Here is a 16258-nt window from a genome sequence, read left to right on the forward strand (position 1 = left end):
TGATTTGAACATTTTCTCATATACTAAGTTGGGGTTCAAATCCCACCTAGTATATTACAAGAAAGTATTGTACTTCCTTTGTTCAAAAAAATCCAGAGGGTGACATTGGACAAAAAGAAAAAAGTATTTCATTACAAGAATGAGCAATTCTGAGCCATTTGAATCAATTACATTATATTCAAATTTACTAGTTTATAAGGATTAGGTTAAATTTAATTACCAATTATGGACAAGCGTCGCACTAAATACTAGTAGGAATTTAGACATGACAAGGAATTAAATTCAATAAATAAATTGATAGTTATAAATTTGAATGCTAAGATCAAAGCAACATGAAATTATAGACACTAGTACTAAAGGTACACTCAATAAGTGTGTTATGTAGAAATAAATAATTTTTTATATACTTTAATTTTATATAAGTTCTGCTTACTATAAAATTTTGATCTTTAATATTTTTTATATAAGGCTATAGTTTTCTTGGTAGTTACAAAGTACCATGGATTGTTACGTATTGTAGAAAACATATGTAGGTAATTCGGGTGAAAATTAGTTCGGGTTACGTTAGCAAAACGTGAATAGGAAAAAGAGCAAAACATTAGCTTTATTGCTGATAAAATTGGAAAGCTCCCAATTTCTATATTATATAGATAAAGAGTGTAAAAAAGAATTAACACAAAAAAAAGAATAATAGAAGTACTTCAGCACCTCATGCCTGATAGACTTATAGGAATAAAAGAATTAAATTGAAAGGGAAAGAAGAAAAATTGTCACTATTTTGCTAAGGAAAGAGAGCACATCTAATTGTTCAAGTTCCAATTTTAAGACTTTAAAGTGCCACTTAGAAGAAACTTTTCCTTTTCATAGAATTTTTAGGCATTGTGTAAAAGTATGTGTGCCATTCATGAAAAGTACTATTTTTGTGGTATACTATAACTTCAGAATTGCTGCATTTGAGTTATCAGTACATAGACTAACAACTGAAGAAACCAAAGAAAGTAGGCCAGATTTGTAGGATAGATCAATTTCCAGCAAGTTTTAGGTGAAGTTCTCGATTACAGTTGATACCACAGAGCCATTACTGGAAAATCAAATAGCAGGAACAAATATTTGTTCTCATTGGCTCCCTGGCATGGTGGATTTTGGAAAACTAGTATTGGCTGCTGTATAAGTGATAGGGTATAATTTGTTAGTAATTTTATTATTAATTTCCCCTTTCATCCCTGATAAATATTGTGTTAATTGCACATATCTACTTATATTTGGTTTGTGGCCTTTATTTCAGGGATAGAACAGAAAACTACCAAACATGAGGGATTGTCTGGAGAAAATTGAGTCTTCAAGCGAGTCACAGGCCAGGGCCACAGTGCTGAAAAGAACTGGACTCCCATCCCTTTATTCTTGTTGACCAAGAGGTTTACAACCGGAGACTTAGAGAACTTGAAGGCTTGGGCCTTTGACTTCAGTGGGGACCACGGAGGAAAGGAAAAGGGCTTTGGTCCTTTGGTTCTAAAAGGAAACAAAAAAAAGCAACGTACAAAGCCTAAGGGAACTAAGAAGAAATGGGGCAGCTTTTGGCCAATTGGTGGGGACCACTGGATCTCTTTCCTTTGGCTTTAAATAGATAGCTAACGTACAGAAGACGGACGGCCAGCTTTTAGTTCTTTTGCTTTAGTTCAGTTTTTAGTTTTCCTTTCTTTTCCTAGGACTGGCCTCTGACACACGCCAGGTGTTTGACAATATTCCTCAACGGGGAAAACATCCTTCATTCCTTACTTTTTAGTACAAAACAATGCCTTCGCAATTTATTAACTCGTGTGATGATTTAATTATGCGGCGTGGCTAAGTCTTCCATCTAGTCAAGGGTCAACTCGACGGCGCAGTCCCGAAAATCTGTGAGATCTAATTAGTTTTCACGCGTTCCTTAATTTATTCATATTTGCACATTGCCTGCTTGTATTTTCATGGGATTATTTTATTAATTGGATGTCAAGGGCCCGATGTTCAATGTGATTTATTAATCTCGTGCCAATTTAGTCAATTAAATCCGTAATTGTTTGATTGATTAATATTAGTGGCAACTGGTGTGTTTACACATTAGGGGAACGTGCAATCTAATTTAAATAACCCTCGTAGCGTGTTATTGGTTAGGGCTAGGTTTTTCTAATATTAATGCAATTGGGAAATTAATTCCTATGGTCGTACCTAGGAGTATTTGCTGATTAGGGGTAATCAACGGTCGTACCTTGGTTATCAATAATTTAAGGAAAAATTGGTCATCAGACTATAACTAGCCTATTAATAAATTAAGTGAACCTTTCCTGCATCAATGATCGGATAAATGGACTGTGCCTGAGTAGTTGCATCCTTGGCTAGAATTTATTTATTCCTGATTAAATTCCTGCTATATTTGTGCTAGTGATTTATTCATTTTTAATTAAGTTGTCTAATTATTTTTAGTTTCATTCCGGTAAAATCCCCCCCCCCTTATCAATTGGACTTTAAAAAGAGACAAATATCTCCAGTCCCTGAGGAGACGACCCTACTTGCCACTGTCTACTATTCAGTGATTTTTGTCAATTAATTAATACTGGTATATCGGATTAAGCAAACTCTTCGGGAACAGGGTGAATCAAGTAACCCATTGCACACCTAGAGTCCCTGCTCCAGTACCTAGGATTAATTATTGACTGCTTTTAGTGGTAGTTAGGTTCTATATTTATTACTATTATTGCACAGGCTGACGACCTGTCAATTTTTGGCGCCGTTGCCGGGGACTGGCGTTATTATTTATTTTTTTTTTAAAATTCAATTTTGTCCTAATTTTCTGGTTTTTTTTCTAGTGTATGCCTCGATCTTGTCGCACAGGTGATTTGGTTTTTGATCCTGAGGTAGAGAAGACCGCGCGTAGAACGAGAAAGGAAACCAGACAGCTCAGAGAAGAGCACTCTAGTGCTACATCTCAAAGACCCGAGTCAGAAGTTGAACCAACAGATTCGTTTGGTAACACTTCGAGTGACTCTGACCAGGAGGAGTTCACCATGGCTAATGCACAAACATTAAGGGAGTTGGCTGCTCCTGATTTAACTCAGCAACCTTTGTGCATTACTTTCCCCGCTTTAAATGACAACATTCCATTTGAACTAAAATCTGGTCTGATTCAGCTTTTACCCTCTTTTCATGGTTTACCAGGTGAAGAGCCGTATAAGCATCTACAGGAGTTTGATGTCGTTTGCAACAGTATGAAACCCCCGGGAATCACAGAAGAGCAGATAAAAATGAGGGCATTCCCCTTCTCCTTGAAAGATTCTGCGAAGGACTGGTTGTACTACCTGTCACCAGGTAGCATCACCACGTGGGGCCAATTGAAGAAAAAATTTCTGGATAAATATTTTCCTGCGTCCAGGGCTGCGAGTCTAAGGAAAGAAATTTGTGGGATCAAGCAGCATCCCGGGGAGTCACTTTACGAGTATTGGGAACGGTATAAGAGCTTGTTGCGCAGGTGCCCCCATCACCAAATAAGTGAGCAGTTGATCATACAATATTTCTATGAGGGGCTCATTTTTAGAGACAGGAGCATCATTGATGCTGCAAGTGGAGGGGCACTGGTGAACAAAACCCCTCAGGAAGCACGGGAGTTAATAGAGGGGATGGCAGAGAATTCACAGCAATTCAGTACGAGAGAGGATGTCCCAATACGTAGGGTGAATGAGATAGAGACACCCTCTGTGCAGCAGCAGCTAAATGAGTTGACTGCGTTCGTTAGGCAACAGGCTGTGAGAAATGCATCACAAGCCAGGGTATGCGGGATTTGCACTGGTATAGGTCACTCTGCAGACATGTGCCCAATGATTCAGGAAGAAACTGAGGAACAGGTGAACATGGCTGACCACGCGCCCGCGGCAAGGAAGCAGTACGACCCTTACTCAAGCACCTACAACCCCGGGTGGAGAGATCATCCCAACCTCAGTTATGGTGGGAATAGGCAATCCAACTTCACGCCGAACAGGCAGTCTAACTTTGTGCCGAATAAGCCACCAGGGTACCAGCAGCAATACCAACCCCGACCACCTCCGCCCCCTCAATCTGGTTCATCTACGGATGAGATGCTGAAACAAATGATGACAACCATGGCACAGAATCAGCAAAGGACGGAGGCAGCTATTATGCAAAATCAGCAGAAGACGGACTCCGAGATGCAGGACATAAGGAATCAGATAGGTCAACTGGCCACCAGAATGAACCGTTGGGAGTCCCAGAACCAAGGGAAGCTGCCATCTCAACCGGAGTTGAATCCGAAGAACGTGAGCGCAATGACCCTAAGGAGTGGGAAAGAAATTCAGGGGCCTGAACCTGTGATTCCTAAGGACAAGGATGAAGAGAAGATCGAAAATGAGCTCGAAAGGGAGGACAGCAATGGTGCAGATCCAAAGGTACTTCCTGACCCTATAATTACAGTTAAAACTAACCCGCCTCCTTTTCCTAGCAGGTTGGAAAAATCAAAGAAGCAGGATAAGGAAAAGGAGATTTTGGAGGTTTTTCGCAAGGTTGAGATAAATATCCCCCTCTTAGACGCCATCAAACAAGTACCAAAATATGCCAAGTTCCTAAGGGACTTGTGTGTCAACCGAAGGCGATTGAGGGGAGATGAACGGGTCATTGTTGGGGAGAATGTGTCAGCGGTCCTGCAGAGAAAGCTCCCACCAAAGTGCGGGGACCCAGGTATGTTTACTATTCCTTGTAAGATAGGTAATACTGTGATCAGAAGGGCCATGTTGGATCTGGGAGCATCAATAAATGTCATGTCTAAGTCTATCTATGCTTCTCTAAAATTAGGGCCATTAAAAGAAACTGGAATAATCATTCAATTAGCTGACCGAACTAATGCATATCCTGATGGGTTGGTTGAAGATGTGTTGGTAAAAGTTAATGATTTGGTGTTTCCAGCTGATTTTTATGTGCTTGATATGGATGATGATTACTCCCCTGATCCCTCACCTCTGTTATTGGGTAGACCTTTTATGAGCACAGCACAGACGAAAATTGATGTTAATAAGGGTATTCTGTCCATGGAGTTTGATGGGGAAATTGTGCATTTTAATATTTTTGATACTATGAAGTACCCCTCGAACTCCAACTTTAGCTCAGTTTTTTCTGTGAGTGCTATTGACCCTGTAGTGCAGGAAGTGTTTGAAACTGATGGCAGGGATGAGCTGGAGGTGGCTTTAACCAAGCACCTCGAGTTGGAGACAACTCATCAGGTGGAGTGGAGTGAGGATTTAAAATGCACAATAGGTGCATTACACTCGTTGCAGACCACCACGAAAAGGTATGAAGTTTTACCTATTTTTACTCCCGATCCTCACCAGAGGGTATTGCCATCTGTGGTGCAGGCACCTGTACTGGAGTTGAAACCTCTACCAGAGCACCTGAAATATGCATATCTAGGTGATAATGAGACGCTCCCGGTGATTATCTCATCGGCACTGTCAAAAATCCAGGAGGAGAAATTGATCCGGGTCCTTCGGGAGCATAAAGAGGCGATAGGCTGGACAATCGCAGACATTAGGGGGATCAGCCCGACCATCTGTATGCACCGGATTAGGTTAGAAGACGATGCCAAACCTGTTAGGCAGGCTCAAAGAAGGCTCAATCCCCTCATGATGGAAGTTGTAAAGAAAGAGATTCTAAAATTGCTAGATGTGGGGATCATCTTTGCAATATCTGATAGCCCTTGGGTGAGTCCGGTCCAGGTAGTCCCAAAGAAGGCAGGAGTAACGGTGGAGGCCAACCAAACGGGTGAACTTGTGCCAGTGCGTAAGCCCACTGGATGGAGGCAATGTATAGACTACCGTAGGCTAAACGCTGTCACCAAAAAGGACCATTTCCCTCTCCCTTTCATTGACCAAATGGTTGAACGTTTAGCTGGTAGAGCTTATTATTGCTTTTTGGATGGATTTTCAGGATACTTTCAGATAGCAATAGCTCCGGAGGATCAAGAGAAGACAACCTTCACGTGCCCGTTCGGGACCTTTGCCTACAGACGAATGCCATTTGGGTTATGCAATGCACCTGCGACGTTCCAAAGATGTATGGTAAGCATTTTTTCTGAGTATGTTGAGAAAATTATTGAAGTTTTCATGGATGATTTCAGTGTGTATGGTGATAGCTTTGATACGTGTTTAGATAACCTGAAATTGATTCTGATAAGGTGTATAGAGACTAATCTTGTGCTTAATTGGGAAAAATGTCATTTTATGGTTGAGCACGGGATAGTCCTGGGTCATATTGTATCGTCTAAGGGCATAGAAGTTGACAAGGCTAAAATAGACATTATTTCTGCATTACCTTACCCCGCGAGTGTGCGGGAGGTACGCTCTTTTCTTGGACATGCAGGTTTCTATCGAAGGTTCATCAAGGATTTTTCAAAAATTGGGGCCCCGCTGTTCCAACTTCTACAAAAGGATGTGACCTTCGAATTCGACGATAAGTGTGAGGGAGCCTTCAACAAATTAAAAGAATTGTTGACTTCACCCCCAATCATCCAACCCCCCGATTGGAATTTGCCATTTGAGATCATGTGCGATGCCAGTGATCATGCTGTTGGGGCTGTACTGGGGCAAAGAGTAGGAAAGGCGGCTCATGTCATCTATTACGCATCCCGAGCCTTGAATGGAGCCCAGTTGAATTATTCCACCACTGAGAAGGAGCTTCTTGCAGTTATTTTTGCTTTGGAAAAATTTAGGTCATACTTGTTAGGTGCTAAAGTAATTGTATTTTCTGATCATGCAGCATTGAGGTACCTGATGACCAAGAAAGATGCAAAACCGAGGCTCATACGGTGGATACTACTCCTACAGGAATTTGACTTGGAGATAAGGGATAAAAAAGGCTCAGAAAATTTAGTAGCGGACCATTTGAGTCGCATACTAGTTGAAGAGGATAGCGAGCCATTGAAGGATGCATTCCCCGAAGAACACTTATTTTCCTTAAATTCTCAGTTGCCTTGGTATGCTGATTTAGTCAATTATTTGGTAACTGGGAATTTTCCTGCAGGTTGGCCGAAATCGAAGAGGGATAAATTGAAGAGCGATACCAAGTATTTTATCTGGGATGACCCGTACCTATGGAAGAGGTGTGCAGATCAAGTGATGCGGAGATGTGTAAGTGAAGTGGAATTTCAATCAATTTTAGCTTTTTGTCATACTTTTGCCTGTGGAGGTCATTTTGGACCCAAGAGAACTGCTCATAAAGTTTTAGAAAGTGGATTTTATTGGCCTTCATTGTTTAAGGATGCCTATGTGTTTTGTAAGTCATGTGATCGCTGTCAAAGGGTAGGTAATATAGCCCGTAGAGATCATATGCCCCAAGTCCCGATGATTTTTGTAGAAATTTTTGATGTATGGGGTATAGATTTCATGGGACCTTTTCCTACTTCATATGGTTTTCTGTATATTTTGCTGGCAGTTGATTATGTGTCTAAATGGGTGGAGGCTAAGGCCACTCGAACTAATGACTCGAAAGTGGTTGCAGATTTTATCAGATCTAATATTTTTGTGCGATTTGGAATGCCAAGAGCTATTGTCAGTGATAGGGGAACGCACTTTTGCAACAAAACCATAGCTGCGTTATTTCGCAAGTATGGTGTACTCCACAGAGTCTCAACGTCATACCACCCTCAGACCAATGGTCAAGCGGAGGTGTCAAATCGGGAGATAAAGTCCATCCTGGAGAAAATGGTGCGTCCCGATAGAAAAGATTGGAGTCAACGGTTGGAAGATGCACTCTGGGCCTATCGGACGGCATACAAGACACCTATAGGGATGTCTCCCTATAGGTTAGTATTCGGTAAGCCGTGTCATCTTCCAGTAGAGTTCGAGCATAAAGCATTTTGGGCGGTTAAGCAATGCAATATGGATATTGAGGAGGGCGGAATCCAAAGGAAGTTACAATTACAGGAGTTGGAGGAGATCCGCAATGAAGCTTATGAGAATGCGGTAATTTATAAGGAGAAAAATAAAATTTTTCATGACCAACAGATCTCAAGGAAGACATTCGAGTGTGGGCAAAAAGTTCTGCTGTACCACTCCAAATTGCAGTTATTCCCAGGTAAATTACGTTCTCGTTGGATTGGCCCTTTTGTTGTGACTAATGTCTTCCATTATGGTGCAGTCGAGATCCAAAGTTTGAAAGCTGAGAAGAAATTTGTAGTGAATGGTCATCGTCTCAAACCGTATTATGAAGGGGTTCCAACTGAACGGGTGGAGGTGATGCACTTGGAGGATCCTACTTGCTTAGTTTAAGCAAATCTTTGGACGATGTCTAGCCAAAGACATTAAAGAAAGGCGCTCATTGGGAGGCAACCCAATTGTTTCTTTCAATTGCTTATTGGTTTCGTGTCATAGTTTAAATCTGTTTTCCCTTTAATTGGACTGATTTTGGAGTGTTGATTTTCGTTTTTGCTGATTTATAGGTGCCCTTCAGTCATGACGTGCCCGCGTGGTGATGTGCAGGACGCTCACGATCAGGAAATTCTGAAACTTCTGGGAGCTCTCCTGCCCTCATGACGTGCCCGCGTGGTGATGTGCAGGATGCTCACGATCAGGAATTTCTGAACTTCTGGGAGCTCTCCTGGCCTCATGACGTGCCCGCGTCACGTTCGCGGGAAAGGTCAGGATTCAAATAAAGAGAAAGAAATAAAATGAAAAAAATGTAGAAAAATTGTTATTATTTCATCTATTCGAATAATAAAAAAAAAATTAAAAATTAAAAATTAAAAAAAATAATAATAATAAAAAAAAAATAAAAAAAAAAATAAAATAAAATAAAATAAAATAAAACAAGAAGAAGAAAAATCTTTCCCCTAAAGCCGTAGCAATTTCTTTTCCAAAATAAAAAAAAAAAGAGAAGAAAAAAAAAAATCCTTTTCTTTTTTCTTTCTTTTCTTTCTTTCTTTCTTTCTTCTTTCTTTCTTTCTTTCCTTTTTCTTTCCTTTCTTTCTTCTCCTCTGTTTTGCTCTGTCCGCCGCCCGTACTCACTTGCCGCCCGCATCGAGCTTGCCGACCCCACCACCAGATCTGCTCACGTCGCGCGAGACCCCATCGCCGCACGCCAGACCGAGGCTCTCCTTCGCACGCCGCCGCCCAAACTGCCGCTGCTCGCCGCCGCCGCCGCTGCTGTAGTCCATCGTGCAACCGCTCCAGCGCCGCGAGCCACATCCGCCAGCCCATCTCCCTAGCGCGCGCCGCGTCTTCCTCCCAAGCCCGAGCGCCGCGTCTTCCTCCCAAGCCCGCACGCAGCCTCCACAGGAAGAAGCCCATCCTCGCGCGCCGTTGCCGCTGCGCACGCCGACGCGAACGCCGCCCGTACCCACTGCCATCTCCAACTCCACCGCGCGCCACCTTCTGCCTCGACCAGACCGCGCGCCGCCTCTCTGCTCAGTTCACTTTCGGCTCCAGCTCGTCTTCACAGTCGCCACACGCCGCCTGCTGCTGCCTCCTGTCGTTTGGTCATCGTCCAAGGTGGAGGTATTTGAACTTTATTCCCCAATTTCTAATATTGATTGGTGCTGTTTCGGATTTTCCACAATTGGTATTGGTGACGGTTGGAGTTTATTTTCTCAATTGTTGATTTCCGCCAGTGGTACTGGTTGGATTATTCTTGCTTGGCATTGCTATTTTAATTTTGGAATTGGGTGAACTTGTGCAATTGGTTGGCCAACTGGAGCCATTTGTTGAAATTTTTGGGGTTGGGTGCAATTGTGCATTTCATTGGCCATCTGGAGCCACCTGTTGGGAATCTGAGGGGGCTACAATACTGCATTGGTTTGACTGTCTGAGTAGCTGTGTTTATTGCGTTGTTACTGTCCCCTTGCTGCACTGCTTTTGCTGAATATGAGTTAGCACTTTTCTTGGCCAACTGGAGCCGTTTATTGAGATTTTGAATGTGTTGCAATGCTCTGATTATTTGTTCGATTTGGAGATGACATTTTGACCATCATATTGCTTGGGGATATTGCTTGAATTGCTGGATAACTCGCTGGGGTTTCTCTTGAGATTTTAGTTGAGATATTTCTGAATTGCTTGTTGATTACTTGCTGGAACTCTTTTGTTTGCTATTGGCTGGGTTACTACTGGGAGATTTTTGCTTTGTCAATTGCTGGTTTCTATACTTGTTGGATTTTCTGTTGCCTTGAACTTACTTTGGGGGAAATGGTGAGACCGAAATCCTCCTCTAGGTCTAGGACCTCTCAGTCTCAACCCCCTCCACAAGCCTCTATTCCTGTCAACTCACCTACCAACCTACCCTCCTCTTCTAGTGTTCGAACCCGTTTGGGTAGGGATAGGGGTGCTCAGGTAGATGCACCTGTTCACTTTGGGGGGCACTTAACATTTACCAGACCCGCCGATCGGCAGAGATACGCTAAGGTCTGCGAGAGGCGTATAATATCCTGTAAGTCTTGTCATAGACTCTCTCTAACTGCCCTGGGTATACGGGAGGAGGTTGAGCAAATGTTCACAGCCATTGGGTGGCGCCCATATTTCCTTATTTCTTGTCCCGCTTTTGTTGAGCTGATCCGGGAGTTTTACTCCACCTTTGAGTTCGAATTACCTACGAGATACACGGGTGAAACACCGAATGTCATTCATTTCCGGCTCATGGGTCGAGAATTCAATTTCTCCATTACTCAATTCAATCTAGCATTTGGGTTTATCACTAGAGAGTATGCTGAGACTAGGGAGTATGCGGAGAGTGCCTGTGACTACGTAGAGCCTTTCCTCTCCCACTACCATGATGTATGGGAGGACATGTCCGTCGATAGGCAACGCTACGATCCTTCCCGGTCCAGGAGCTCCTTTCTTAAGGACCCTAGCGCCCGCTATGTTCAGCGATTCTTAGCTTATAGCTACTCGGGGCGCAAGGACAGCTCCGGTATACTCTCTCGGCCCGAATTCTTCTTTCTCTGGAGTATGAAGAACAATATCAAGGTGAACTTGGGATGTTGGTTGGCCGCACAGTTCAAGACGGTCTTGACCAAGAAGAACAAACCACTGATCCTTGGGTCCTACATCACTCACTTGGCGACCCAGTTGGGAGTTCTTAACCTGGATGACCACGACCTCCATTTGGCATTTGAGATGGAGCACTTGGACGTAGTTTGCTTAGAGAATATGGGGGTCGTCGAGCGTCTGCCAGATGGTTTTCACCAGTTTACCCGTCCGGGACCACCTCGAGCCCCGGGTGCACACCATTCGGCCCGGGCAGGGCCATCTTCATTCCCTGGGTCGGCCGCGGACACTGCTGGGCCGTCTACCTCTACTTCTGCGCCACCTCCACCACCTGGGACCGATGATTGGCAGCATCTCAGGGAGCAGGTTCAGGATTTGCAGGCCCGGATGACCAACGTCGACGCCAATGTCGCCGGCATAGCACAGAATTTGGCACAGTTCCTGATGCATACAGGCTTTGCACCTCCATTCCCACCTCGCCCTCCGCTATGACCCGGTTTCAGGGAAGTTTGGTCCTTTTCCCTCTCACTTTTGTTTTATATTTGTCACATTGAGGACAATGTGTCCTATAGGTGTGGGGGGGTGCTAGTGTTTTCCGTTTTTAGTAGTTTTTAGTTCTTAGTAATTTTTAGTTTTCAGTTTTAGTTCTTAGTTTTTAGTAGTTTTAGTAGTTTTTAGTTTTTAATAGTTTCTAGTTTTATTACTTTTTAGTTTTAATTCTAGTTGCTTATTTTCTTTCTTTGTGACTACTAATTCTAGTTTTAATTCTTAGTTTTAATCCCATGTAATTTAAAAAAAAAAAAAAGAAAAAAGGAGAGAAAAATTTTGGTTTGTTAACTCTAGTTCTACTTTTGCCAAGTTCTTTTTTTTTAAAATATAATGTATCGGGTTAATGTGGTTGGATTCGAGATGTCTCCTTGGTGAATATCGGACTGCTTGATTCTTGTGAATTCTTTGTTAACTTTTCTAGGCATTGGGAATGACTGTTGGCATTTTAATGAGAACTGGTCCAATATTGACTCCAGTTCTCTATGTTTGGCAATAATGAGGCGAGCTGCTCCTATTTCTGGTTCTTAGTGTTGTTATTATGTGTTTTTGGCTTTGCTTGGCTGTGAATAATCTGGACTGTACTCCGCTATGAGCTACTACTGAGTAACCGGGGTTCGGCACCTAAAAGTGTCGTTTCTCGCGTCAAAAGGTGGTACTTTATATGAGTACGTGGTTGTATAGCGGTAGGAGCTGAGTAACCGGGCTCCTTCATCTAAAAATGTTGGAGTTCGCGTCAAAAGGCTCCGGTGGCTAGAGACTAAGTCTTCTTGGGGTCAAATATTATTATGCTCCTGAAAAAAAAAAGAAAAAAAAAAGAGAGGAAAAAAAAGAAGAGAAAAAAAAAAAGAGAATAACTAATAGGGAAGCTTGCTGGGTTATGGACTTAATATGGGGACTTGTGTGAATATTTGGACCATTAGCTGATAAATGCTGAGTGTCATTCCTTTTCCTTAGTTTAGTTAATTCGGAAATTGAAGGAGTTTGTGGTTTAGAGACTAACTGGGGGGATGCTTCTCGGATTTTGACCACTAATGCCCGATATATGATCTTCTCTTGAATCTCTTGGCAAGGTGGTAGATAAGAGTGATGACCACTATCAACTTTCGGGGTCTGCCCACTTTTCTTATGCTTGAGGGCAAGCATGGTTTAGGTGTGGGGGGAATTGATAGGGTATAATTTGTTAGTAATTTTATTATTAATTTCCCCTTTCATCCCTGATAAATATTGTGTTAATTGCACATATCTACTTATATTTGGTTTGTGGCCTTTATTTCAGGGATAGAACAGAAAACTACCAAACATGAGGGATTGTCTGGAGAAAATTGAGTCTTCAAGCGAGTCACAGGCCAGGGCCACAGTGCTGAAAAGAACTGGACTCCCATCCCTTTATTCTTGTTGACCAAGAGGTTTACAACCGGAGACTTAGAGAACTTGAAGGCTTGGGCCTTTGACTTCAGTGGGGACCACGGAGGAAAGGAAAAGGGCTTTGGTCCTTTGGTTCTAAAAGGAAACAAAAAAAAGCAACGTACAAAGCCTAAGGGAACTAAGAAGAAATGGGGCAGCTTTTGGCCAATTGGTGGGGACCACTGGATCTCTTTCCTTTGGCTTTAAATAGATAGCTAACGTACAGAAGACGGACGGCCAGCTTTTAGTTCTTTTGCTTTAGTTCAGTTTTTAGTTTTCCTTTCTTTTCCTAGGACTGGCCTCTGACACACGCCAGGTGTTTGACAATATTCCTCAACGGGGAAAACATCCTTCATTCCTTACTTTTTAGTACAAAACAATGCCTTCGCAATTTATTAACTCGTGTGATGATTTAATTATGCGGCGTGGCTAAGTCTTCCATCTAGTCAAGGGTCAACTCGACGGCGCAGTCCCGAAAATCTGTGAGATCTAATTAGTTTTCACGCGTTCCTTAATTTATTCATATTTGCACATTGCCTGCTTGTATTTTCATGGGATTATTTTATTAATTGGATGTCAAGGGCCCGATGTTCAATGTGATTTATTAATCTCGTGCCAATTTAGTCAATTAAATCCGTAATTGTTTGATTGATTAATATTAGTGGCAACTGGTGTGTTTACACATTAGGGGAACGTGCAATCTAATTTAAATAACCCTCGTAGCGTGTTATTGGTTAGGGCTAGGTTTTTCTAATATTAATGCAATTGGGAAATTAATTCCTATGGTCGTACCTAGGAGTATTTGCTGATTAGGGGTAATCAACGGTCGTACCTTGGTTATCAATAATTTAAGGAAAAATTGGTCATCAGACTATAACTAGCCTATTAATAAATTAAGTGAACCTTTCCTGCATCAATGATCGGATAAATGGACTGTGCCTGAGTAGTTGCATCCTTGGCTAGAATTTATTTATTCCTGATTAAATTCCTGCTATATTTGTGCTAGTGATTTATTCATTTTTAATTAAATTGTCTAATTATTTTTAGTTTCATTCCGGTAAAATCCCCCCCCCCTTATCAATTGGACTTTAAAAAGAGACAAATATCTCCAGTCCCTGAGGAGACGACCCTACTTGCCACTGTCTACTATTCAGTGATTTTTGTCAATTAATTAATACTGGTATATCGGATTAAGCAAACTCTTCGGGAACAGGGTGAATCAAGTAACCCATTGCACACCTAGAGTGGAGAAAAGCAAGTTAATTTTCCTACTTGGTAAATTCATAAACTGAAGAAACATCAGGAAGCGAAATCATGTCGATGCTACAGTTCATTGTACTGCACAATTGAACTCTTAATTAGTACCTCATTCAGTTTGTTGAAGCTAACTCACTTAAAAACATATCTAGTTGCTGGAACTTGCCCCATAATGAGGCTACAGAAATTTCAATGGTACTGATGTTGATTGGACTCTGGGAAGTCAAGCAGAGTAAGGAAAATTAAAAGTATATTAAACCAACAAGAAACGTCTTACAGATGCTCAAAATCAACAAAACCTACTGGTCATGCATAAACCTAATGAGCGGAGCCACGCATTGCTGCTTGGAGCTACTTGATCACAAGTTCAATATGTGGAGGTATTAATTCCTTGAGCTGTTTCTTGGCATAAACTTTAGCAACTTTTTCCTTCTTAATTTCCTCAAGTTTTTTAGGACGACCAACCATCGTCTGATCACGAGGATCAACGATAATTTTCTCAAGGACAACTGCATTTTCTAGGAAATACTCAACGAGTTCAAGTTCACTTCTGCGACCATAATATCCAAGCGACTCAACCACTCTAAGATGCTGGAGCAGAAAGCTAAGAGCTTTCTTAGACTCTCTATCTTCATGAACAATATCATTGCCTCGCCATTGCAACTGCAAACACAATGAGTTGACAACAGTCAATTACGTGCTGATCAAAAGAAGAGGGTTTTTTTCTTTTTGGGTTGGGGGGAGGGGGGGGAAGTGAACAAACTATGCACCTCTACACACATAAAAGTTCTATATACATTATATAAAAGGATGAGCAGCAGCAACAACAGAAGCAGCAAACAAAACAACTGTATGGTACACAGGAAAGCTGTCATATACTTTGAAGACCAAGGATCAGTAATGACATAGATCTCTTGCTTCCAATAGTTGGTTAGGCACATAAACCACACTTAAAAGTACAAAAAATTTGAGGCATGGCTTATGATGCTCAATGGCATGGCATAAAGCAAATGCACAAATGACAGACAAGAGGAGTAACTCGAGTCAGGACAAGAGAACGAAGGACAACACCAAAATTTTGTGTAAATATTAGGAAAATAATATCCTACCTTCAGTACAAACTTCTCCAAGTTGGGTGAAGCCCTTATAAAAGAAGTAAATCCAATCAAACTGTCATCTTTTGATGCACAAGCAACTAAGATGAACTGCTTCAAATTAGTTAGTTGACGAAGATAATCAAGGATTCCTTCTTCCTGGGACTATCAAACAAGAAGTAAAAATCAAGCAAGTCAGGAACACCTGAGAAGTAATTATAGATAATACTCAAAAGAAATTCTATCCAAAATTCCTATTAATAAGTTGAGTTAACCTCTGAAATAGCAAGCTTTGAGGCATATAAACTAAGAAACTCTAGTTTCGCCAAGCAGCAGGAAATCCCAGAAATAACATTCCTGATTGAGTTACGGAACCACGCAGAGAGCAATACTTCCACAAGCATGGGGACATTCTGAAGAACCACACTATCTACTTCAGTAATTTTAAGAGAGACTAGATTTGTATCCCGGATAGTGATTGATTTTAATGTGAAACACTGGCATATCTCCAGAAATTTCAATGCAAGAGATGGACCACAAACTTCAAAATTTACCAAACTTGAACACTGACGCAACACTAGGTGCTCAAGGAATGGGCAATTGCATATGAAGCATTCAAGAACATCCCCAGTCACTTTCAGACTTTTCAAGCTCAATGTTTGCAGGGACTTGAAGTCAGTCAGAGAACAAGGATGATATCACCATAACCAGGTTGAGATTTCTGTGAAGCTTTCCCACTGCTCAGGTCAAGGGGTTGATAAGAAAAAGGATAAGCTTTCAAGAGAGGAGTAGGAGTCTGTCATGTGACAAGTTCAGTTCTAGTCTTTGCACCCTCCTTGCAAATGCATACGGAAGCCACTTGTCGATCTCATTTTGACAAGATATGTCCAAATCAAAAGCAATCCTAAATTCATCCAACATATCTGTGCCTTTCCCTTTTGCGAA

The sequence above is a fragment of the Coffea arabica genome, chromosome 10e (assembly GCF_036785885.1).
Source record: "Coffea arabica cultivar ET-39 chromosome 10e, Coffea Arabica ET-39 HiFi, whole genome shotgun sequence".
In the NCBI taxonomy this organism is placed as follows: Eukaryota; Viridiplantae; Streptophyta; class Magnoliopsida; order Gentianales; family Rubiaceae; genus Coffea; species Coffea arabica.